Source organism: Cervus elaphus, chromosome 19 (assembly GCF_910594005.1).
Source record: "Cervus elaphus chromosome 19, mCerEla1.1, whole genome shotgun sequence".
In the NCBI taxonomy this organism is placed as follows: domain Eukaryota; kingdom Metazoa; phylum Chordata; class Mammalia; order Artiodactyla; family Cervidae; genus Cervus; species Cervus elaphus.
Genome location: NC_057833.1, coordinates 61043087 through 61069700, shown reverse-complemented (window position 1 = coordinate 61069700; position 26614 = coordinate 61043087). Strand labels below are relative to the sequence as shown.

Below are 26614 nucleotides of genomic sequence, written 5' to 3'. Positions count from 1 at the left end.
ACTGTTGGCAAAAAAATAAATAAATAAATAACTTTTAGATGGATTGATATCTACCTAGGACTTGTTCATTAAACCCGCCTGCCTGAGTATTGTGACTTGATTGGGTTTTCTTTAAGTCACTCCTGAAGCATTGTGATGGCTTTATCTAACATTAATAGACTTTTAAAAATGATATGTGTTAGGGTATGGCTATGAATAAAGGGGAGAATCTGTTGCTATTGCAAACCAATTATAGAGGCAATTTAAAAAGAAAATCTGAATTGTAACTATGTTTCTATTTATGTAAAATACTGTCCTTACCTTTCAGTCTGTAGTTGATGTGTACAGACACAGTAGTGGCTCTCGGGTTGCTGTTCTGCCATCTTCCTGTCTCCTTTAGTCCCTCCATGTATATATGAACTTCAATGATATAATGGGGCATTTAACAGAGATTGCTATGTGCAATACTGTATTTAGTGTTTCTATTTTAATTTTTTTCGGATGTTAATTTATATGAAAATAAAATACATAATAAAAGAGCTCTGTGCCTATTGTGTATATATAACCTAAAAGTACATGCAAAATATTTACCCCAGAGGGGAATTAAGTTAGAGCGTCTATGTTCAAAGATTTTTGAAAGTTCTTATTTCAGGCTGAACAGTTATTAGTGAACAATGAAAGCCGCTCAGTCATGTCTGACTCTGCGACAGGGAATCTTTCCAACTCAGGGATCGAACCCAGGTCTCCTGCATTGCAGGTGGATTCTTTACCAGCTGAGCCACCAGGGAAGCCTGAACAGTTATTAGCAGTTAAGTATTTAACAAATGCTGGATTGTAAAGATAAAATAATAATTCTGCTACATCAAAACATATTTTCTTAAGTTCAAATTTTCTTAATGCAGTTCTAGGGAAGAAGTATTTCTCCCTTATGGAAATACCAGTATGTTAATACCTAAGAAGTCCTTTTTCTAATAGTTACAAATTAGTTGAAAAATTCATATGATGTAGATTAAATGGTGATAAAAATTGAGTTGATCTCAGTGAGGCAGCAGTGAGTGGTGGCAGGAAGTGAGATCTAATTCTCTGCCCAGGAACTGAACCTGGGTAGCCTGAATGAAAACCAGGAATCCTAGCCACCAGACCAGCAAGGGCTAGAGGCTAGAAGCTAATTTTCCCTGGATCTTGGCCCCCAGTGAAAAATGCATTTATCATGGGGGCAGAAACTGTACATGCAGGTACAAAGTTTCTTATTAGAGACATAGCACAGCAACACGTGGGAAAGAACATAGAGCAAAAGCTGGTTTAGTTAAGACAGAAGCAAAACAGAGATACATACCTGGAGAGAAAGGTTATGGGCGCCCCCCTAGTGAAAAGGAGCACAATAAAGAGGTGGTTAAGTCATTTACATATGCCAGTTCTTCTGGGTCTTTGTTTTCCTTTCTGCCAATTTTCTCATTTCTTTCTTCACATCTGACCTATCCTGGGACTCTCCCTGGTGTGCACACACCCCTCAGCTAAGATGGATCTAGAAGTGAAGGCTTTGGGGAGAAGCAAGACTCATTATGGTCTGGCATTTTCGCCTGACTTTTGACCCACAAGGAGCCTTTCTGCGCATGTGTAGTGTTTCCCTTGTCCCAAAAGGGGGTGGGGGGAGGGGAGATCTCTTAATCCTTTACTCAAGCAGGATTTTGTCCCTCTTTGTCCTTGCCATGACTATTAAAGTGTTATAAGAGACAAACGCTGGCTATTTACCCTCTTTCTGTTGTTACTTCCATTTCAGAGGACAAACAAGAGGCTGATTGTAAATGCCTCAACTGGAGCCTACCTATCTCTTGTCTCAGGAAATGTAAAAACAGGCTAGTTGTAAATCCTGGAGACCATCTATTTCCTACATCAGCGTTATGGCAAGACAGTAAGGCAGAAAATTATGCCAATAAGGCACCACATTATGGTGCAAAAAGATGGGTATAGACAAGGAAACAGAAGGAATAAAAAGGAAGCATTATGTTAATGGAAAAACATTATGGAAGTTGATGGGGGAAAAAAAAAGCTAATGGAAAAGACTTGCCTTTACTCCATAAACCATCTTTGAATTTAGGTCTAATTTTTCACTATAAATTTTCATCACCTATACGTTGGCTTGTCATCTACTTTGTGCAAGGGCCTGGAGTTCCTAACTACTAGGGGGTCTCCCATCCAACTACTAACCAGACCCGACCCTGCTTAGTTTCCCAGATCAGATGAGATCCGGCGCATTCAGGGTGATATGGTTGTAGATGGAGGTGGCTGCTGCCAGGCGCCCTAAGAGCTCTGCGCTGCGCCTCCCTTTCCTCTGACCTGCTGGCCGCAGTTCTCCACGGGGCGCGCGCTGCACTTGAGCCGCACGACCCGCGACTGGACTCCGGCAGGCCAGGGCCTGCAGCTCGGAGGCCAGCCGACGCCGCCCAGGCCCCGCACACCGCCACCCCGGGCCAGCACCCGCCTGGCCCAGCCCGTGGCCCGGAGGGCTTCCGGGACCCCGAGCGGCCTGGCTTCGGCCCTGAGAGCCTCCTGCGGGCTTAGGAGCAGCCCAGCCGGGGCCCTGCGCGCCCATCTTGCCCGGTGCCCAAACCCACCAGAGCGCGTCAGCCCCGCCCCTTCGCCCTACCGAGGCCCGCCTTGCCCCCACACCGCGGGCCCAGCACAGGACCTTCCTGAGAGAGCAGACGAGCGACAGGCAGGCACAGGACAGACACACAGACACTTGCACGCACCCACGCGAAGTGAGACAGCCGGCTGCCGCACGCTCGTCAGCCAGGGCCAGAGCCATAGCACCTGTGAGAGGCCGGGGACAGAGGAAGGGCCGGGAGGCCGGGTGTCAGGAGAGACAGAGGCAAAAAGAGACGACGGTTCAGAGAGAGACTCGAAGACAGCGAGCGGGCAAGGGGGCCTCGGGCAGGATGCCGGGCAGGTGCAGAGGCCACCTGGCCCAGAGCAGCGAACGGGATAGGGGCGGGGGAGGCCGCCGAGCAGGGGTGGGCCTGGAGAGGCCCAGGGTGGGAGAGCACCCGAGACCTCCAGACCTCCGCGCCCCCCCCCCCCCCCCCACACACACACACACATGCCGGGGCGCTCCTGGTCGGAAGCCCGCCGGGCTAGGCGGGTGCTGGCCGGGGGTGGCGGTGTGCGGGGGCGGGGCGGCATCGGCCAGCCAGAGTCCGGTCGCGGGTCCTGCGCTCCGTGGAGAGCTGCGGCCGGCTGGCCAAACCGGCAGGTCAGAGCGAAAGGGAGGCATAGCGCAGGGCTGTTAGGGCGCCTGGCGGCAGCCGCCTCCATCTACAGCCATATCACCCTGAAAGCGCCAAATCTCGTTTGATCTCGGAAGCTAAGCAGGGTCGGGCCTCATTAGTAGTTGGATGGGAGACCGCCTGGAAATATAGGGTGCTGTAGGCTTTTTGCCCCCCTCTCCTTTGGCGCGCTGGCGCCGCAAGCCCCACCTGCCCCTGGCCCCTCGCACCCCACCGCTCTCAGAGCCATCGGCTGCCTTGCAGCCGGCCGGCCAGCTAGCCAGCCAGCCGGCGGCCCTCACAGGCAGCGGCGTCCCAACTCTTGGGTCCCCGCAGCCCCAGCCCCTCCCCAGGTGGGTGGCCTGGGCCCCCGACTCCCTCCGCAGACCTGGGTTGTCTCCGTGCGGCCTGCAAGCCCCTCTGCATTCGGCTTCCAGGAAACCAGATGACAGTTAGGTCTCCATCTGGGGCTCCCTTGGCACGCCTCAGGCAATCCTGGGGGCTGCCTCACCCCCAGCCGCATCCTAGCACACGACCGCGCGGCGCAACCCCCCCCCCCCCCCCCCCCGCCCCGTCGACACAGGTCAAGAGCCTGAAATCACAGGTAAGGGAGACAGAGAAAGAGAGAGACAGCAAGAGGACCACACAGGCTTCCCAACCCCCGGCTTCCACACCCTCCCGCCTCCATTTTGGGAGCAACTGAGCCTACAAGCCATGACTATTGAGCCTGTGCTCTAGTGCCCAGAAGCGCAACTACGGAGCCAACATGCTGCAACAACTGAAGCCCATGCGCCCTAGAGCCTGTGCTCCAAAATAAAAGAAGGCACCACGAACAGAAGTCCACACACAACTACAGAGTAGCCCCTGCTCACCGCAACTAGAGAAGAAAGCCCTTGCAGTAACAAAGACACAGCACAGCCAAAAAAAATTTTTTTTCTTAAATATTCTGTTTTTTATTTTTACTTTTTTGAATACATATAAAATAGAAAAGGTAGAAAACAGTATTGCAGAGAAAAGTCCCTTCCTTTCCCCTCCAGCCCCTAGAACCCCAGTGCCACTCCCACCACTGAGGAGGGATTGTTACCATTTTCAAACACATCTAGAGGTATTTGGGGGCTTCCCAGGTGGCCCTAGTTATAAAGAACCCTTCTGACAATGCAGGAGATGTGGGTTCGATCCCTGGGTCAGGACAATCCTGTGGAGGAGGGCATGGCAACCCACTCCAGTATTCTTGCCTGGAGAATCCCACTGACAGAGGAGCGTGGCAGGCTACAGTCCATTGGGTAGCCAAGAGTCGGACATGACTGAAGTGACTTAGCACGTATGCAGAGATATTTTATTATCCATATTCAGGCAGATATGCATACATATGTATGTATAACCACATATGGACACACACCATATGATAGACCACTATGTATGCTATGATGCCTGAAGATCATTTCCTCTTGTTTCTCTTAGCCATGATTCTGCTGACCACATCAACGGTCAGCATCCTGACCACAGCATCCTCTCTCCTCCCTCCTCCAGATTCCTTCTCATAACCCACGAGTTCTGCATGTAGATACTTCTCAACTAACAAATCCTGGGTCCCTTGAATTCATGTGGAGTTTCTTTCTTAACAATTTGAGATAATAAGAATATTTGTTACCTTATTAGCCTCAGTTGACAAAGTCTTGAAGATATTCTTCAGTTGACTATTGATTTCCAGTATAGATGCCACAGTGGGGGATAAAGCTGTTCCCAGTGAACTGAGGTGGTCAGTCTTAAGTACATTCTGGTTTGAAAAATAAATACACAAGTCTTTAAAAAGGATATTTTCACTTGCATAAATCTGGCTAGTTAAATGATAACATCTTAAATACCCTGTTAACTAAACATGTGATTATTAAAATCCTAAGTGTCTGTTCTCTTTTTTATAGCCTAGAGCCTACTGCTAGAGTTTATATTCATCATAAATCACTTAATCCTGCATATAGGAATTAAGAAATGGTCACTTTATGTACAATAACTTCTTAATAGTCTACTGTAACATAAGTCAGAAGAATTCAGAGGAGGGGAAAATGACAGTCATTTGATAAAATTTCAGCAATGCAAACAAACAAAGGGAAAAAAAAACACCTACAACTGTATTTCAAAGAAATAAGCTTCAAACAACTTTAGGTTACTAAGTCAAAAGAGCTGAAACCAAATAGCCTTGAAAAGTAGGCTCTGGGTTGGAGGCATTTAAGTTTGAAGAACTGGTGACTTACATTCTATTGGATAAGAACTTGTCATGGTTCTGGTTCATGTCAAGGTATATAGAAAAGTTAGAGAGTATTGTAGATTGGAAATTTTTATAAAAAGAAGAAAAAAAATTCTGAACTAAGCACCTATTACTAGGGCAAGGATGAAGAACTATAATGAAATAATTAGTAAATGCTTAAAAGAGTACTGGTTTTCTTTTGAAAGAAGAGCTATCATACTAATTTCAACTCATTCTGTGGGAACAGCAATCACCTCTTCAGACTCAAGCTTGCTTATGACTTGGTAGGAAGACATCAATAAACAGAGACTACCATTTATTGAGTGAGTGAATCAATTTTCATACAGCAGAAACTAACAGAACATTGTAAAGCAATTATAGTCCAATTAAAAAAAAAATTCCCAAAAAGTAAGTACCAGTGGGCATCTTTTAACCTTGTCAAATTTGGGTGACTAAAGAAATCTACCTAATAATGTCATACAAGCACTGAATTTAGGCAGAATGTTGGCTAACATGAGCAGTATTTACTTGGAAAATATTCAACAAATATTCTTAAACTCAAAAAGGGAGGCAGAGAGCCTATACAGAGGGAAAAATCAAAGTAAGTTATATGGCCAAGAACTCCCTAGACAAATGATACAATTACAAAATAAAGGGTATAAAGAAATCAAGTGTGGAGAAGGTAAACAACATTGTATAATTAGATGACTGGCTTCTACAGAATTATGGAAAAAAGCCTCACAGTTACAGGCCAGAAGAACCTGATTACAATATTGGACCCCACAAATTGTTATATATGTTCCCCCAAATTCTATAAGTCATTTTTCTTACACGTTTTTTTGTATTTCTGTAGCTTTAAAATTAACTACTTAATATACCCTTCCGGTTGGGTCAGTGTAACATTAGCATGACGATTCCAGGACCCTTAAGAAAAGGATAACTGACCAATTTCTGAGCCAGCTAACAAGTCATAGGTCCCTTGAATTAATGTGAAGCTAAACCTACAACTCTTTCTAGTTATTAAAAGGCATACAAACTCCTACACTCTATGTTACAGAATAGCAGTGAAAAAGGTTTTGAAGGTTATATATATGCCATTGGAAATTAATCTTTCTGGGAGGAAAAAAAGCAGTGAAGAGACCTGTCTTTAAAAATATAAACCTACTCTATTAAAGTAATCTGTTTACCACTGTGTCTAGTAAAGCTTAAGATGAAAGAAGAGCAGTTAACATTGTTTTTGGAGACTTATCAAATGTAATCAAAGATTTACTAACAATCAATTCCTGAAGTACAGTTTTACTTTCTGCTGCTAACAATTGTTCTTTTAATATCATATTAGACATCTGAGAAACAAGTGTAGACACATTTTCTGGAATCGATGTGAGAGATCCAAGTGCTGCTGCAGTAATAGTGTCTAATGCAGAGACACTGGATGTCAGCAGGGTACCTACACCAACAAGAAAAAAGATGTCAACCTGGACTTAAATGTGTATTTAAACACAAATACAACCTTGGCAAAATTCATATCCCCGTTGTGGAAATTTGTAACAAATTAGCTTAAAATAACTGACTCACTACATAAGCATGGAATTATTTTAAACATAAATTATGTTCTATAGTATTCAGGAAGCACTTGGCACATCCGTAAGTGTATCAGACCCAAAACTGTAACTTAGTGTAAGAGTCAGAATAATCTAAAAATTAATCTCTAACTAAAAGGAATACACAGGATTACCGTAGATAAAAAAGGTTAAAGAAGAGAAACTAGAAATCAATAAATAAATTTTTTAGTGGTTAGCTTAAACTCTAAGTGACTTTTTAAATTTTTCATGTCTGCATCTTCCAAATTTTCTATAGTGAAAATAATACTTTAATATCAGTTTTGAAAAGAGTCTCACACTAAACACAGTAAGACTGGAATAAGAAATGCTTGAACTAAAGATGGTACTGATGAAATTATTTGCAGGGCAGCCAAGGAGACACAGATGTAGAGAACAGACTTATGGACATGGGCGGGGGGAGGAAGGAGAGGGTGAGATGAATGGAGAGTAACATGGAAACATATTACCATATGTAAAAATAGACAGCCAAGGGGAATTTGCTATATGACTCAGGGAACTCAAACATGGGCTCTCCAACAACCTAGAGGGGTGGAATGGGGAGTGAGATGGGAGAGAGGGTCAAGAAGAAGGGGACATATGTATACCTATGGCTCATTCATGTTGGTGTTTGGCAGAAACCAACAAAATTCTGTAAAGCAACTATCCTTCAATTAAAAAAAAGAGAGAAATGTTTGTAATTACCAAACAAGGTCTTGTGAACTTCTAGCATGGCCTTTTATTTCATGCTGCCATCCTTAATTAATTCTTCCATATTATGAAACAGACTATTCAAGTTTTTGCCAAAAACATCTTGAGCTTCTGCATTATGCTGATCAACTGCCTTCTTACGATCCAGTTTAGAATGGAGACCAAATACATCTTTTGTAGTTTCTTCGACTGTGTTAAGCAACTGTATATGATTTTCAAAAATAAGTGTTGATAAGATGGATATGACAAAAGCAATCTAATGAAAATATCTGTGCTTCATTAAAGACTTCTAAAGAGAACTGGTAAATTTTATATAGTATCAGAAGAAATTTTAAAATTCATGCCAATGTTTATTTCTCCTCCGCTAGCCATCTAGACAAGGAAAACTGATTTTGCCAATCAATTTTAATAATTATGCTCCCTGACAAATTCTTACCCAATATGTGTTACTAAGGCAGGAGACCCTGGTTCAATTCCTGAGTCAGGAAGATCCACTGGAGAAGGGATAGGCTACCCACTCCAGTATTAGTGGGCTTCCCTTGTGGCTCAGTTGGTGAAGAATCTGCCTGCAATGCAAGAGACCTGGGTTCGATCCCTGGGTTGGGAAGATCCCCTGGAGAAGGAAAAGGCAACCCACCCACTCCAGTAATCTGTCCTGGAGAATTCCATGGACTGTATAGTCATGGGGTCACAAAGAGTTGGACACGATTGAGTGCCTTTCACTTTCATGTGTTACTAACTTCTGAAGGATACACCTAATAAAAAAGTGAGTACTTTCAACATAGTCCATCATTAGAAGATACTAAATTCTTGATGACTAATTAGTCTCAACCATGACCACAGGTAAAGCAGTACGACACCATTATTTTAAACATCCACAAAGTATATTAAGGTCAGGTTCTATTTTCAAAACCAGAGGAATAGATTTTTCTTAAATAAGCATCTCCAGTAAAGAAAATCTAGATGAAATAGTAAAATAATGTTTCTTAAATGGACAGAAGTATAATTTGTAGTGAATAAGTAGAATTGCACAATTTCTTACCTTATGCTAAGAAAGTTACTTCTAGCCATTCTTTAACTTCTTTAACACGACTACAAATAAAAATAAAAGACAAACCCTATTGGCAGCATCATGAAGTCTCTCCTCAGCACTTTCCAAAGCCCAGGTGATATATTCTTCTTCAACAAGCTGTTATTTTGTTTCCTGTAAATGTCTTTGAGTGGTTTCAAGTTCCTGTGTCTTACTTTGCAGGTCAGATTTGCACTGGTTAAGTTCATTTTTACTATCCATAAATAATTCTGTAACCTACATATAACAAATTATTTCCATATAAAAGTTGTAACAAGTTACCAGGTAGGTTAGAACATTTCATATGGTAACTGGTTTCTTCCTATAACTACTACTACTACTGGTGGTCCAGTAGTTAGGACTCTGCGTGTCCAGTGCTATGGGCACAGGTTTGATCCCTGGTCAGGGAATTAAGATTCCACAAATCATGGGGCATAGCCAACCAAACAAAAACAAGTAACAGGTCTAATGAAACGGTGTTACTTCTTCAGATTCCTTTCAACACTGCCAGTTTGAGGGTGGCGCTGAAGGGTCAGGTCTTTCAACCTTAGTTATTTAACATCTGGTTTCTCCCAACATCTGCCTTTAGTCACCTGATAAACATGTTGATGAAAATGTCTCAGCATTCACTATACAGCTTTCATATTAAATTACACAATTCAGTTAATTTCTTAAAATGCTACATTAGTATGTGTCAAATAGAATAACTTCTTCAAAAGAGACTCACTTCTTCATTATCACTAATGATAATTAAAAAAAAACAGTGATACAATTTAATTTTAGTTTAGAGGTCAGTAAGAAAAAAAATCTTAAAGAAAAAATATCAGGTCCCTCACATTCTGAAATTGCCTTTTATTATTTGCTTTTTACATGACAGTCAATACAGTTTTGAATGCTCACCCTATTTAGCTCTTCCTCAACAGCAGCAATTTTTTCAACCAATTCTATAATTTCTTCCTCTTGAACAGTTAGTTTTCCACTCATAGCTCTAAAATAAAATTTAAAAGGATTTTAATGTGAATATTGTTTCCTAATGCCTAGAAAATTTACTCTAACACAACTGAGGCAGTTACATATCATCTCTACTGTTTATCACTATCATGATAATGATGCCTAAGTATCAATAAGCAATAGATACAAGGTGCAAAAAGCAAATGTATTCTTTGTCTTAGGTTTATAAACAGACTGTTTTTCTTGTTTTCTCCATTTTGAAACTGAGAATCCCTACTGATTACAGGGGAAAAAAAAACATGTATGTATATAAAATTTGAGAAGCTACAAAGGTGACAGAGGACTATAACCCACATAAAGCAGAGGTGCGGGATACAACTAGGTGTCTATAATCAGGAATATGAAGAATAATAAACAAGACAGGCAGAATCCCGAAGAGGCTTGTGGTGTGAAAGCATCAGGTGTCACAGGAGGAAGGGGTAAAGATAAGGGGCGAAAACCTGGAAAACTAAAGTATGCATACAGAGCAATTAAACCTCCTGCACCCAGCACACAGACCCCAATACACACCCCAACACACATACCACTATCACACCACCACAAAAGTCCTCATGAGATAAACGATTCTTCTCTAGAGCACAGCTTCTCAGCTTTAACACTACTGACATTTTGCACCAGACAATTCTGGTCTGCTTTAACAAGCCTCTCTGATTTCTTGAGATTAGCAAGTGTCAGAAGTGAGTGCTGTCGTTTGCATTCTTCTAGTTCCTTCGTAACTACCAACCATTTTCTATTCCACATTGTGCTTAAATGACAAAGAATTTTAAGAATGTAGATTTCCTCAAACTATTTGTTAGAGATATTGATTAAAGGAAAAGATAAAGTTGAGGTGGTATGAGAAGAGAGTTCATTCTAACAGTCTTTTGTCAGTTCTTTATTGTAAATAGCTCTTCAAAGTAGATGAGATATTTGAAATGCTTTCCTATATTAAATGTACAAGAGGGATGCAACATTGTTATTAAATGAATGATATAGTTTAGGTAAATAATTTTTAATTGAAGTATAATTGACTTACAATATCACATTAGTTTTGGGTGTACAACATAGTGATTTGATACTCTTATACATTACAAAATGATCACCACAATAAGTCTAGTTATCAACTGTCACCACACAAAGGTAGTACAATACTACTGACCACACTCCCTCTGCTGTACATTCTTAGAAATTAATTTCCATAACCAAGGGCTTACCTAAAATCTTCTTCAGACATGTACACTCATTTTTTTCACGAGTTGCAGCAAGATACAGTTTCAGACGCTCTATCTCTTCTGTATATTCCTATGCAAGAAGAATATTGTGTCAGATTAGCACTTCACTTTTTTTTCATTCAGTTTGGGGAAGATTTATAATAAATAAAACAAAGTTAGCCCTCTTATCTTTTTTAAAGCATAAAAATATGTGATTAAAAAGTCACAACCTTACTTTTCATTCAATATTAATATGGTTAGAATAAAGCCAATAGCTTTCATTCACTATAAAAACACAGGCTTCTGAAGAAAAAAACAACCTCCACTAGCCAGGTTGGTCTCCAAATCTCATCTCACAAGAAAAGGATTTCGTGTGAGGGTTTCTTAGGGAAGTGTCTGACTCCAGGACTGGGGCAAGAAACATTCAAGATGAACCTGGAACATCTTGTAAAACAAAATAGGAAGGAAGTGAAGGAAGCTTAGGCCAACAAAAAAGATTCAAGAACCCACTGAAAAGGTACCCAATGGCCTGAGAAGGAACAATTTGAACGTCAATGAGGTTATTAACTACAATTGTTAGCACAAATATTCTAAATCCATGAGTTTATAATGATGTTAAGAAAGCTGGGAAACCAACCCATTATTCTCCAAACTGTCAAAGGAAATGAATCAAGCATTTGTCCTGTCTTTCTATAAGAACTACAGCCTTGGGGAGCTGAGGGAATGTTCCTTTTTATAGAGTTAGTCCAGCAATCAACTAAGGAAGAACGGTTCAAAAATTATTATTTTGCAACCCTTAAAGAACTAGTGGATCAGGTCACTTGAATATAATCAATCCCTTACCAAAAAAGGGAAAGAACCAGATATTATGTGCTTCCAAGTAGGAGAATATACCACCACTTATGAAGTATTTTGGCCAAAAATATATAAATAAGATAAAATTTGACTCTATCAAGTCTCAAAATCCAACTACTAATTTTGGCAAGCCTTATTTGGATCCTAAAACAAAATATTAAAAGTCTACACTGAAACAACTGGAATTTTTAAACAATGACTGAATATTTTATCATAATAAATTACTGTTAAATATTTTTAGATTGAATAATAGCAATAGGGTTCAAAAATTCAAGTGTCTAAAATAAAATGAATGCTTATAAAACAGCATGGCCTTTAAAAAATAATGAATATAAAAATCACTGTAGTTCTTCTCAGATCCTGACAATTTTGACACCCTTTATCAAGAAAGGTTTGCTCATATAAGCTTCCCTTTAAACAATCTGATTCCAAGAGTTATTTAAAAACGACAGTAATTAAAACTGTGGTATTAGTGAGGGACAGACATAAATCAATGCAACAGAATAGAAAGCCCAGCCATTTTGGAAAACAACTTGGCAGTTCCTTAAAAAAAAAAAAAAAAAAAAAAAGAGAGAGAGAAAATTTACATTCAATTACCATACAACACAACAATTATACTCTTTGGCAATTATCTCAGAAAAATGAAAGTTTACATGTACACAAATTACTATAAACAAATATGATCAAAGCAGTTTTATTTTCAATTGTGAAAAACTGAAATCAGCCCGTATGTCTTTCACAGGTGAATCTGACAACAAACTATGTGTGGTATACTACACATGTGCCGTGCTGTGCTGTGCTTAGTCGCTCAGTTGCGTCTGACTCTTTGCTACCCCACGGACTGTAGCCCACCATGCTCCTCTGTCCTTGGGGATTCTCCAGGCAAGAATACTGGCGTAGGTTGCCATGCCCTCCTCCAGGGGATCTTCCCAACCCAGGTATCAAACCCAGGTCTCCCGCATTTCAGGTGAATTCTTTAGTCTGAGCCACCCGGGAAGCCCAAGAATACTGGAGTAGGTAGCCTATCCCTTCTCCAGGGGATCTTCCTGACCCAGGAATTGAACTGGGGTCTCCTGCGTTGCAGGCGGGTGGTATATACATACCATGGAATATTCCTCAGCATTAAAAAGCAAAGCTCTATTGATATGCACCACTCAGGTTAACCTCCAGGGAATTATGTTGAGTGATAAAAGCAATCCCCAAAGTTTACATACTGTATGATTTCACTCAATAACACTCTTAAAATGACAAAGGTTTAGAAATAGAGGACAGACCATTGGATAGCAAAGATTATGGTCGGGAGGTCAGAGTGGGAAGGAAGTGATTATAAAAGGCCAGTGAGGAATCCTTGCCGAGATGGGACTGTTCAGTATCTTGACTGTGATAGTGGCTCTATGAACCTACACATGACAAAATTGTATAGAACTAACTAAACACACACACATGAGTACCAGGAAAATTGGGGAATAAGACCAATGAATTGCTATTAACGGTGTCCCTGCAGTGATTTTACTATATAGTTTAATAAAATGTACAAAGGATCTCTCTGTATTACTTCTTTCAACTGCATGTCAATCTACAGTTGTCTCAACAGAAACAAACAAACAAAAAAACCCACTACCAATAAAAGGAAAAGACAAGCCAGACTGGGAGGAAATATTTACAAATTATTTCATAAAGGATCATATCTAGAAAATATGAACAATCCTTTACAACTTCATAAAAAGACAACCCAATTAAAAACTGGCAAAGGATTTAAATAGACATTTCACAAACGAAGATATACATATGGATAATAAGCTTGAGAAAAGATGCTGAATATCACTATTCATTAAGGAAATGCTAATTAAAACTGCACTGAAGTACCATTATATGCTTAAATTTTACTGACTGGATAGAGCTTATAAGGTCATCTATTAAAATTAGAAAAAGCATTTTAACACACAGGTATTCAGTTCAAACCATTAAATGAAAAGCCTTATCACAAAGGTAATTTAATAAATTTTTAAAAACAATTATCTATTTCAGTTCCTCATTTTCACATTTGTCAAACAAATTTCTATTACTCTATAAAAATTCACAATTAAAAAAAAAAAAAAAAAATTCACAATTACCTTAATCAGAGCTTTCTTGGTGAGTTTCTGGTTAACCTCAGGCTTGAGTGTGTTCTTTGCTCTAAGAGCATATTCCAATGAGCTCAGTTTCCTGTGATGAAAAGAAAAGGCCAATTACTGAAGATATGAGAATAATGTAGTTCTGTTATCCAAAATGTACTATACAATAACACAATAATTTTTGGTTATATCTAATATAAACCTTTACCCACTAATACTACCATACCCAACCTTTATAAATGAGGAATGTTCTTAAAGCAACTATACTCCAATTAAGCAAATAAATACAATAGAGGACTGTTTAAAACATCCTTATTTTTCACTCTTCAAGTTTCAGGGTCTTTAACTTTACTATAATTTAATCTAATAATTTTTTGTTTTAGTCTCAAGCTCTTTAGAAAAAAAAAACTCAATGAATTTCATCAACTGATGAATAAACAAAATGTCCTATATCCCTATCATTCACCCACCAAAAGGAATGAGTTCTGATACCCGCTGCAACGTGGATGAACATTGAAAACATTATGCCAAGTGAAAGAAACCAGAAACGAAAGAACACTTATTATGTGATTCCATTTATATAAAATATTCAGAATAGGCAAAGCTATAGATTAAAGAAAGTAGATTAATAGTGACCTAGGGCTGGAAATGGAAACTGATGGGGAGTGACTGCTAATAGGTTACAGGGTTTCTTTCCAGGATAAAAATGATTAGATTTTGGGTGACAGTTGCATAGCTCGATGAATATAGTAAAATCACCTAATTATATACTTTCAATGGATGCATTATATAGTATACAAATCATTTCTCAACAAAGATAGTTTTTAAAATGAAAGAGGGAGTTAAGAGACTTTATAAAAGCTTTTCTAATTCTGCTTAAAGAAGATAATCCAGTAAAATTAAAGTAGACTTTACCATCTTTGTTGTTTCTCTTGGTTTTCCTACATGTACCCCCACATCTAGCCCCATCTTTAGGGATCTCTAAGCAGCCTCTAAAGCACTACTATTTGCTTAACCCGCTTCTAAGGCCTCAGTTAAACCATTCACTGCTAATGACCACAGCAATTATCTTTGAAGACTGGAAAAATACAACTAAGTAACTAGCTTTTTAAGATTGAAAAGTGCCAGCAAGGAGAAAGACAATATTTCAGTGGTGTTCTCCTCTGTGTGTCCATCACATACAATGTCCAGATTATTTTTACTGTAGTACAGAATGAATGAAGCCAATTAGTTAACTCTAAAAATATTATACATGATAGGGAATTCTCTGGCAGTTTAGTGTTTAGGACTCCAAATTTTCACTGCTGAGGGCCCAGGTTCAATCCCTTGTTGAAAACTAAGATCCCACAAGCCACACAGCACAGCCAAAAAAAGTGACAGGTAAGACCTTACCTCCAGATTGAGAGATGCAGGAGAAAATGTTGCAATGATAGATGTTCTTGTACGTCCCCTGAAAAAATCCTGGAGGATTCTAATCAGTTTAGATTCTCGATAAGGAACATGAGGTGTTCTTTCTACACGAACAGTAATAATCCTTCCCAGAGTCAACAGGGAATGATTGATATTTCCAGCTTCCTGAGCTCTCTTGTCAACTGCTCCAGAATGGCCAATGTTCTCACTGCCTGCAAGATCAACCTTGAATTTTAAAAATAAAAATAAGTCCTCAGTCTATGGATTTGGAATAGAAGACTTTCATTCTCATATTGTACATAAAGATATTAAATAGCCAGTAAAATAATTTCCTACAAATAACAACCCACTACAAAACCAATAACCCAGTGACTACAAAAGTACTGTCTCTAAATACACAATTTTCAAACTGCTCTATGAGGTGAGAAAGAAGAAACAGTGGAAGAGAACTACCATTTGACTTAGCAATCCCACTTCTGGGTATGTATGCAAAGAAAATGAAATCTCTATCTCAAAAAATACCTGCACTCCCACATTCACTGCACTGTTAATAATAAACAAGGTATGGAAACAGCCTAAGTACCCACTGACAAATGAATAAAGATGTGACATGATGTGCATGCACACACACACACTTGAATATTATTCAGCCAAGTGAAAGGATATCCTGCTACACTGTACATTTTAAATACATAATTTTATTTGTCAATTATACCTCAATAAAACTACAAAAAAAAAGAAAAGAAAACTGAAAGAATGAACAGGGGTATTACAGTTGATGCTTACCGAGTTCAACTTTCCAATTTTAACAACTGTAGTTTCTTTCATATGTATTGTAACAGAGAAAACTGAGTGGGATCAACTAGAAAACAAGAACAAGTTGCCCAATCATTATAATGCAAAACATTATTTGTTTTCCTTCTGTAACATAATGAAAACAACGAAGAAAGGTCTAAATCCACCAGGGTAGAGAAAGATATTATCAGACAGGATAATAATAAGATTTTGGAAAAAAAAAAAAAAGATTTTGGAAGACAGTGGATGGATAGAATGATGCTAGGTTTTGGCTTTCTTGGTCCTGCTGCCTGCACAGAAGAAACCAATACTAATCTACCTGAAAACAGCTTAAATGACAGAATCCTCAGGCACCTCCGAAAGCTGGATGTGGTATAGTGTTTGAACATCTGCCTGGTGTGTCAGAAGAGATGGCTTGCAATTGATCTATTTCTAAGAACCACTTGAAATACATCATTACCTTAAACTCAAGCAGCATCAGGCAAGCCACCAGATCACTCCCCCTCAGTGTCAACTGTCCTAAAAGTACATTGCTCTGCTTTGAGAAGGTCACCAGAGACAGATAGGTCCTTCCTCTGAACAGCACAAGTAGTAAATAGTAGTGTTCACTGAAACACCACAAGTAATCACTGCTAGACTACAAGGTTTTCCAAAGTCCATCTTATGCTGTATACTGACACTCAACTTTTATCTTAGTGATATAAAAAACAATACAGAGAACCAAAGATAGCATTCCTTTCTGTATCAATATCTGATGAAGAACATTCTGTTTGTTAATGTCATTGATGGTTGGAATATGGTAATTTCTAATTTTCTCATTTGTACTTTTCATGTGACTTGGAAAATTTTATAAGTATCATTTTTACAAAATTATTTAAGCTATTTTAAATAACAGAAAAGGGGAGGGACACAGGGAGAAATATAAACTATAGATGTGAATTATAAAATATATCTCATGTTTTCCTACCATTATTTGCCCATTCCTAATCCAAGATAATAGAATTAAGGCTACTAAGCATAAAAGTCAATTCTGATTTTGGAAAACTGAATCACGTTTCTTTTCCTTATCACATACATTGATAAAAAGATACCTTTACTCCAGTCTTCAGTGAATATTAGGAAATTTTAAATTATTCAAATTTACAGAATGGGAATTTTATATTTCAGAGAAAAGTATTTAGAGAAACAAATTTTCTTAAATTCATTCTTCCAAAGTCTAAATCAAGTTAAGTTATAAAGCAAACATTTAATTCAAATGGAAACTTCATTCTATGATTTGTTTATAACTCCATTTTTAATAGAAAGGTATTATAGGAAATTTAAATTATAAAATCACCCATAATTCCATGATACTGATTACTTTCATGTTATGCTATTTTTCTTCTTTCTTTAAATACACACATATTTATATAGAGCTACAATTATAACTGCTATAGCATATTGTAGAAATGTCCGACTATAAGAGAGCAACTGTAAGAGAGCAAGACCTCAAAGTCATTTTGCAGTTCAAGGAAAATGATATTCAGGTAAGTTTAACTACCTGAAGTAACATACTTAATTAACTGCAGAACTGGAACTAAGCACATATATCTAACTCCTAACCTACAACTCTTTCAATTCCATTCTGATGTTTCCTTCAAAGACGAGCAAAAAAAAAAAAAAATCACCTCTGATTTGGTAAAGTGCATTTCTAGAGTCTGGGATTCATCTTATAAGGGATTCTATCAAATATGCCTCTTTCTCCCCTTGAAAGCCTGTACTAGTGATCATGTGTATTGTTAGTGATCATGTGTCTTCCTACATTAAAATGAAGCCATTTGGGAAGAAAAAAGTCATGCTGTGCAACCTAAATATATAAAATTTTGTCATTTATACCTCTATTAAGCTGGAGAAAAAAAAAACAGGTCATTTGGTTTTCTTCTAATCTTTACTCAAATAAGGGATTTTCAAACTGTATTCTAAGTATCCTTAGGGGCTCCAGAAAAGTACTCAGGGCAAACCTCCTGAAGGCTGAGGAGGTAAGCCCCTGAGTATCCCACTGCCAAATCAACTACCCCAGCCACATTTTAATCAGGGCTCCCATGTATAATTTCATTTGGGAAAATAAACCTTCTACTTAAAAAAACTTAATAATTCTGCTCAAATTCAACTTATCTTTGTCCTCCTTTCAACATTCTCCCAATATTGGTGCTCTCCTTATAAACCTCAAGCCAATTACTAAGGCAAGCAATCCAGCACACAATCTAGATGTGTGACTCACATACCTTGACACACCTCAATTTGATTTCCCAAGTTTGGATATTCTTCTTGAAACCAAAATGGAGCAGTGGGGGAAACAAGGGCTTTCTTACCTAGAGTAGGCGTTCATCAAAGTTGCTGCAGTTGTCCTTTTTGCTGCCCCCTTCTCCAAAATTTGATAGACTTCCTCCTTGTTGTACACTGTAATTTCTTCTAAACCTTTGATTATCACTCCCCTCTGACCAAATATCAGAAGAGCATCAATTAAATTGGTTTAAATATATATCAAAATATCACACATTAACATTTGGAGACATTTCATTGTCAAAGACTCAAGTTACCTTGTTACGGGGATCATCAAACATCTTCAGTCTCTCAGAAACATCAGAAGACGGATTAAGGAGATCAAAGAGCTCTTCATTATAGATTTCCAATAGTGACACTTTCACTGAAAATTCAGTACCATTATCAGTAAGTTTCTCAAAAATCTGACGAAGAGTATGTGGAATGATACCAGCCAAAGGATCCTGAAATTATAATATTAATAAAGACCTAAAGAATAGCATTTACGGCAATAGTTAAAACTCATATATAACAAGGGCCTTCTTTATAGTATATTTAAACATAAATATGTCAAAACAGGTTTAAAAAAAAATTAAAAAGCTGACTAATGTTAGAGAAGCCAGATCACTTACAAGCCATTTACAACAATCTGTTCAATAAAAATTATTCTTCCTTACACCTTCCACAAATCTGTCATTCCAGTCAGCTACTTCATGCCTGAGCATTATACAGAAACCAACTGAATCAAGTTCCTTATAAAGCCAAGTTCAATAATCCTCTCCAACTTTTCTCATGAGAACATAGTACCATTCTTTTAATCAGAAAAGTGGCTCATCTAACAGTATATTCCCTATTTCCGACATAAAACAAAGTTGTTTCTCAAATATCTAAGTATCCTTAATAAAACTGTTATGACTCTATAAATTTTGAAACTGTGCTTTAAGCCTATTTCATATTTTCTATGATTACAATTCCATAACACTATTACCCATGCATAAAGTAAGTTAATGTCCCAACCATTAGAAGAAAGGATCTACCTAAATGTTGGTAATTTGGAAAATATTAGTCATTAAACTCATTTAGGTTTAAACACATTTCTTTGTGAAATGTACCATGTGCTTCCTATAATCTTCAACAATACAGTGATCTTAATTTCACACTCAAAGTCATCATTAATAAAGTACCATACTGCTCCCATGGTTATGCTAACTTTACAAGACTCACTTCCTCACTGCAAAGCCTTCCCCTTCAAGTCCTACTCACATTCCACTTTCCCACAATAGTCTGCTCCAACCTTCTGCCCCAAAGAGACCCTTCTCTCCTCATCTAACTGTACCATATGTATTGCTCCTCTCTCTCCCAGTAAGACTTTATATTTCTTAAACAAAAGCCATTACATATACTTCAATATCATTATACTAGTAGTTTATTCTAAATTCATGTTTGACATGGTACTCTGATCTATTTCAGACAGAGGCGTCCAACCGAGTTTTATTCAGCTGCACTTGAGCCACTTTAGAGACAGAAGTCTGATATAAACAATAAATACCTCCTCCCAAGTATACTCTTCATAAGGGGACCTTTCACCTTCCATTGTAAAGGTTTTTCCAGTGCCGGTTTGGCCATATCTGTCAAAATTAACAGAAGTGTTAAACAAAAACATTGATTACATGCATCTAAAACTTTTCATCAATTTGAAAAGTGCTTCACTCACGCAAAAATAGTGCAATTATAGCCCATAATAACTTCATCCAGAATTGGACAAACACCACTTCACTAAACGTCAATTTGTTTAGTATTTGCTCCAAAAACCTAGCCAAAAAACAAAAGGCATTTCTTAAAAAAAAACTTCAAAATTACCTTAATAATTGTTTTTAATATATTAACTTATCCAGCCCAGTAGAAACCATTTGACAACTCAAAGGATCGACTGAAATTTCTAACTACACCAGAACCTACAGAAAATATACATACTAGGATAATTTTACATTAGTGGATAATAAGAAGTAGCAGCACTTTAGGAAGTAAGTACCGTATCAAAAGTGTATGTTTTCCTTGAGCTTTTGTCCACCAGTCCTCCAGTTGGAACACTAACTTCCTTCCACACATGATCCCATTCTATTACCAAATGGACATTAGTTTTCCGTCTGCCAAATTAAATGGTCTGTAAAATGAAACACACAAGGTTATTAAAGAACTCTTCTTCTTTTTAACTTTTTATTTTGTATTGGGGTATATATAACCAATTAAAACTGTTGTCATAGTTTCAGGTGAACAGCTAAGGGACTTAGCCATACATATAAATGTAACCATTCTCCCCCAAATTCCTCTCCTATCCAGGCTGCCACTTAACATTAAGCAGAGTTCCAGGTTCTTATGGTTATCCATTTTAAATATAGCAGTGTGTCCCTATCGATTCCCAACTCCCTAACTATCCCTTCTCCCCAGCAACCATAAGTTCGTTCTCTAAGTCTGTGAGTCTGTTTTGTAAGTAAGTTCACTTAAGAATTAAGAACTCTTAGTTATCAGGTTACTGAAGACATTTTTGTTAATATCTCAGAGAAGAACAATGGGAAGTTTTAACTACACTGTTGGTGACAGAGATTAAATGGGGCCTAAATGACACTGCTAAAGCAGACAGCAGAATTTTAAGGGTTTCAATTGCCAGAAATAAAATTAGTTTCAAAAGTTTTGAAAGACATGTACAATTCTGACAGTTTCTTGGAGTAGACACTAAGAGAATTAATTTGTAAAAAGGTGAAAATTATTTTTCAGAATTTTATTTCCACTGTTCCTAGAATCCAGCCAAGTTAGGTTATGATGCAGTAGAAAGAACATGCCAAATTTGCATCCAAAGTATTAACCTGCCAAGGGATAACTGGCACAAAATAAACAATATATTAAAATAATGACTAATACATAGAGTGCTTACTATGTGCCAGGTACTCACTGTTCCAAGTGTTTCACATGTGTTAATTCAATTTGTCCTCAAGACACTGAGGTCTATTGGGGAATATAAAACAAGTGATTATAAGAGAGATGACGTTTAGTAAGGGGAAGTAAAAGGTGCTGTAGGAACATACAGCAGAAACTTAATGGGGCCCTGATTAGGACAGAGCAGGATAGAGGAGGTGTGATGGGAAAGACTCTATGTGAAGTAAAATAAGATAAAAGCCTCCTTAGGCATTTCAGTAGAATGAGGACTCTTCATCCAGTCTGCCCGGGCAATGGAGCCCTTTGTGCCTGTCCCCTCATTTGAAAATTAAAAGGTTGGTAACAGTACCAACCCCCAAATGTGGGAAAACAAGTCCTATGTAATTTACTGTTTCCCCAGCGTCTACTACTCTGCTTAGCAGACACTCAAATATTAATATCTGTTATACTACACTGCTTAATAAATGTCATCCTTAGGGGAACGAAAGGAAAGCTAAAAAGAACCACAGTCCACAGAGTAGCATCCATAAGATACTGACATACTTAACAGAAATCTGAGCCTAAGGGAGAGTATTCCTGCCCTGAGTTCACTTTTCCAATTCATTATCACATACTGTGACAGGAAATGCCAAACATGAAGTTATCTTTCCCCTCATCACTAGACTAACCAAACTGCTATTTATGTTGTTAAGAATACCTCAATGTCCTCTGGCATGCCCCACCCCCATATTTGACTTGTCAGACCACACTTGTGATCCTGAGAAATTTAACTCAGTAACTTCCAAGTACTATCTTGTCATGCTGTCATTTGTTAAATGTGCTGAAACCTAACAACGCACAAGTCACAGTATGCAGAATTGCTCTCCTGAGGTTAAAGCTTTTCCAATTGGTCTGATCTAGTCTGGATGTGTGATTCAATTACCAAATGAATACCATTCAAGTTGTTTAGGCAAAGTAGTAGAAATTCCCACAAGTCACACACTCCTAAAAGTTATCAAAGCCCCCACAAAGGAGCTTTAGGGACTGTTTATACTGCGATAAAGAGTACTTCCAACCAGTTATTTTCCTATCCAGACTTCTTTAATTAGAAATTGCAAGGTTGCTGCTGATGATACTAGCAAAACCATCAATTGTAGTTGACTTTCGCTGGTGGTTCAAAAGTAAAGAATCTGCCTGCAATGCAGGAGACCTGGGTTCAATTTCTGGGTAGGGAAGATACCCTGAAGAAGGGAATGGCTACTCACTCAAGTATTCTTGCCTGGAGATTTCCATGAACAGAGGAGCCTGGCGGGCTACAGTCCATGCAATCGCAGAGGCATACATAACTAAGTGACTAACACTAATGCCTTCACTACAGTCAGATTAAAATTCAAACAACCAAAATGGTAAAGAAAGACTGAGGATTAAAAAAACAGTCCTGTCCACTAAATTCATTCATTCACTCCATAAATATTCATATAGCTACTGAACAAGAACATCATAAAGATTGTATTCATTGTAATAAAAAAATGAAGTCATCTCTTAAAATTTTGCTTATTTCTTAGGTTATCATAAAGATTGCATTCATTGTAATCAAAAACTGAAGTCATCTCTCTTAAAATTTTGCGGATCTCTTGGTGGTGTAGTTGCTAAGTCGTGTCCAATTCTTGCAACCCCATGGACTATAGCTTGCCAGGCTCCTCTGTTCATGAGATTCTTCAGGCAAGAATACTGGACTGATTGCCATTTCCTTCTCCAGAGGATCTTCCTGACCCTGGGATCAAACCCAGGTCTCCTGCATTGTAGGCAGATTCTTTACCAACTGAGCTACGAGGGAAGCCCTTAGGCTGATCTCTTACTGCTACTGCTAAGTCACGTCAGTCATGTCCGACTCTGTGCGACCCCATAGACACCAGCCTACCAGGCTCCTGTCCCTCGGATTCTCCAGGCAAGAACACTGGAGTGGGTTGCCATTTCCTTCTCCAGTGCATGCAAGTAAAAAGTGAAAGTGAAGTCGCTCAGTTGTGTCCGACTCTTAGCAACCCCATGGACTGTAGCCTACCAGGCTCCTCTGTCCATGGGATTTCCCAGGCTGATCTCTTAGGTAATCATAAACTGTTGCCATAAAGAGTTTAAAACTGGGGGAAAAAAATCAGAGAAGAGGAAGAGGATGTGACAGAAACCACATGTAATCTGAAAAGCCTAAAATATTTACTCTCTGGGCCCTTTGAGAAAAGAGTTGATAACCCTCAAGGGCATAAGTTGTTTATTTAGTAAAGTTTAAGGACACATTGGGCTTCCCAGGTAGCGCAGTGGTTAAGAATCCACCTGCCAGGGCGGGAGACAGCAGAGACACAGGTTCGTTCAATCTCTGGGTCAGGAAGATCTCGTGGAGAAGGAAATGGCAACCCACTCCACTATTCTAGCCTGGGAAATCCCATGAACAGAGGAGCCTGGTGGGCTACAGTCCATGGGGTCGCAAAGATCTGGACACAACTGAGCACACACACACACCACCACCACCACACCAAGAACAGAAATCCTTGCAGTAGGAGGGCTATTTGAAAAAGAAAAGGCTAACCTGAAAAGAAAAACATCTCTTTATACTGAAATTATTGTAAACAATGGACACTACCTAAGCACTTTTCATTAGCAATAAAATAAATCTCTTTTAAGTTAAGGCTTTAAATGTATGGAGATAATAAACATGAAATTCAGGATAATGTTCAACTCTTGAGGTAGAGGAAAGGGATGCGGAGGGATACAATGGGATTCTAGCTGTAATGATTCTTCTGTTTCTAAACACAGATGCTTGGTATATTGTTCTTTATAATTTTTCATAGGTCTGACCTATTTTTTAACTAACAATAAAAATGAAATTAAAGAAAATAAAGCCACACAGAAAAGGTAATACTGCTTGACTTTATTAAGTGATCAAAATCATATAAAAATTTGTATTTGAACATGGGCTGTTTTTTTTAACCTTCAAGACAAGTAACCATTAACAGAGGCCCCAGAGTGCAACTGGTAATTGGCTGCTACTGCGGCTAAGTCACGTCAGTCATGTCCAATTCTGTGTGACCCCATAGACGGCTGCCCACCAGGCTTCCGTCCCTGGGATTCTCCAGGTAATTGGCTAGACTTCGGTAATTGGCCAGACAAGTGTCCTCTCAGGCACCTACTTTAGAGTTAGCTATTACCTTTGATATGTACAACTCAAGCCACCAAAGCTGTGTAGGCAATAACCTAAGAAAGTTTGTTAATACACTTTTAAAATAACCTTTTTAGAATACGTTTGGATTTACAGAAAAGTTTCTGAGAGTTGGTAGAGTTTTTAATATCACAGCAACAAAAATAGACACACAAAATACACATATACCAGCAGACTGTGCAGGGCGTCTAAAAAGCCAAATCAATCCAATATTTGGTTAAGCAATAGATTGTTCAAGTATGTTCTTCCTCTCCTACCGCATTTTAAAGCTGGGAAGTGATGCGGGAACTAATCAGGAGAAAGCTGAACACCTTCACCCACCCACTGGAAAATGTAGCACAACTTTAGTTGTCTCCCTGATTTTTTAAAACATAAACTCATTCTACAACTTATATTTTTAACAACAATGATGTTTATTTATTTACTAAGGATTAAGAAAATATTGCTTCTAGAACAAAGTGAAGAAGTAAATGATTACTTTTTTAGAGATGATGGAGAGGATGGTAACAACAACTTAAAAGTGTTGTTTTATATCTGTTTAGTAGGTGTGGAGTCGTTTCCAAACTGATCAACTGCAAGGAGTGGCATACAGAATGACACCTAAATCTTTGTCTACAGTATTTTAAAAAAAAAAACAAACCACATTTCACTAAAAAACGGCGACGAACTTCTCCTCAATAGCAGTTTAAACTATAAACTCAGTTACAGATATCCTTTCTTCTGGAAAAACAAAACAAAACACTAATTGACTCCTCACAGTAACCGGGTGTCATTTTTCTCGAAAAGAACGCAGGAAACTATGAAACAGGAAGGTCTGGTTCCTTCAGAAAATTGCAAACAAAATCCCTCTCCTCGGACCGCGCAGGAAGGAGCCCGGCAGCAAAGCCCAGGGCTCGGAACCCTGCAAGCTCACCCTACCTGCATCTCACCACCACCTCCTCGATGTTCTTCCCCTTTTCATCTTTCTTCATCGTAGATGAATTCGGCTGAGACGCCACAACTGTCCTCTAAGAAGGCCGGGTCACGGACTCGGGCGCCGTGAGGCATGGAGCGGCTTGGCGGCCGGCGCTGACCTAGGTACCCTCCTCCCCTGCCGGGTGCTGGCGTGCACGCGGAAATCGCTATCGCCCAGGAACCATGACTGACCGTGGCGTCTGCCCCGCACTAGCCCGAGCCTTCCAGTCAAAAACCTAGTCTCCGTCCCAAGCCCAGGAAACCGAGCAACCACTCAGCTCCTCACTTTAAAAAGGAGCCGACTGGCCGGGCCGTGGCAGCGCTGACGCGCAAAGCACCATGGGAAGCGGTGTAGTCACCAGACCCCGCCCCAGGGCGTGGCCCGCGGAAAAGCAAATAGCTGGTCTTTCGGTGCCAGCCTGGAACCCATAGTCTAGTGGGAGACTGTCCCTGAGTAGTGAACTGACGTCTGTAGACCAGAGTTTCCTCATCTGCAAAATGGGACTGATAGCAACTGTCTCAGTTGTGTGAAAATTAATGAGCTGGTGAGGGTAAATATTTTAGGTTAGAACTCCCATGTAAGCACTCGGGAAACCTAGCCGTGATTGTAAATGATATTAGAGAATTGTAAGATAGTGCTGTGGAAGCACAGAAAAGAGAGGTCCAAAGCAAGCCCCTTTCTCGGAGGAAGCGTCCAGAATCGTCTTGAAGAATAATTAGGAAATGTTAAGGCTACCACGGGTACTAAATCGTGATGAAAAAGACCCTGAATGTTACTTTAGGACTATGAATTTGTCCTTTGAGTGATGAGAACGCGTCCTTGCCAAATGATTCCAAGCAAGAAAACGAGGTCAGATTTGCATTTTCTAACCATGGTCCTGCAGTAGCTGTTGCAGGCTCAATCTACATGGCAGCAGCATCCTGCAGACCTCTCAAGGAGGTTGCGCAAACGCCCTCGGCCATCAGCCTACAACTCCCTGCAGACAACGCTA

The 26614-nt window shown here is 39.1% G+C and overlaps 1 long non-coding RNA gene and 2 pseudogenes across 1 annotated transcript; 1 reads left to right on the top strand and 2 right to left on the bottom strand.

Annotated features, from left to right (window-relative positions):
• Positions 1-3292: 3292 nt before the first annotated feature.
• Positions 3293-3411, top strand: LOC122676289 (annotated as a pseudogene).
• A 762-nt stretch (positions 3412-4173) lies between these two features.
• On the bottom strand, positions 4174-7506 carry LOC122675795. Its single transcript, XR_006335346.1, has 2 exons — positions 6765-7506; positions 4174-5022 (listed from the first exon to the last, which is right to left on the bottom strand). It is a non-coding gene; the product is annotated as an uncharacterized LOC122675795 (long non-coding RNA).
• A 103-nt stretch (positions 7507-7609) lies between these two features.
• LOC122675230 lies at positions 7610-25639 on the bottom strand (annotated as a pseudogene).
• Positions 25640-26614: the final 975 nt, after the last annotated feature.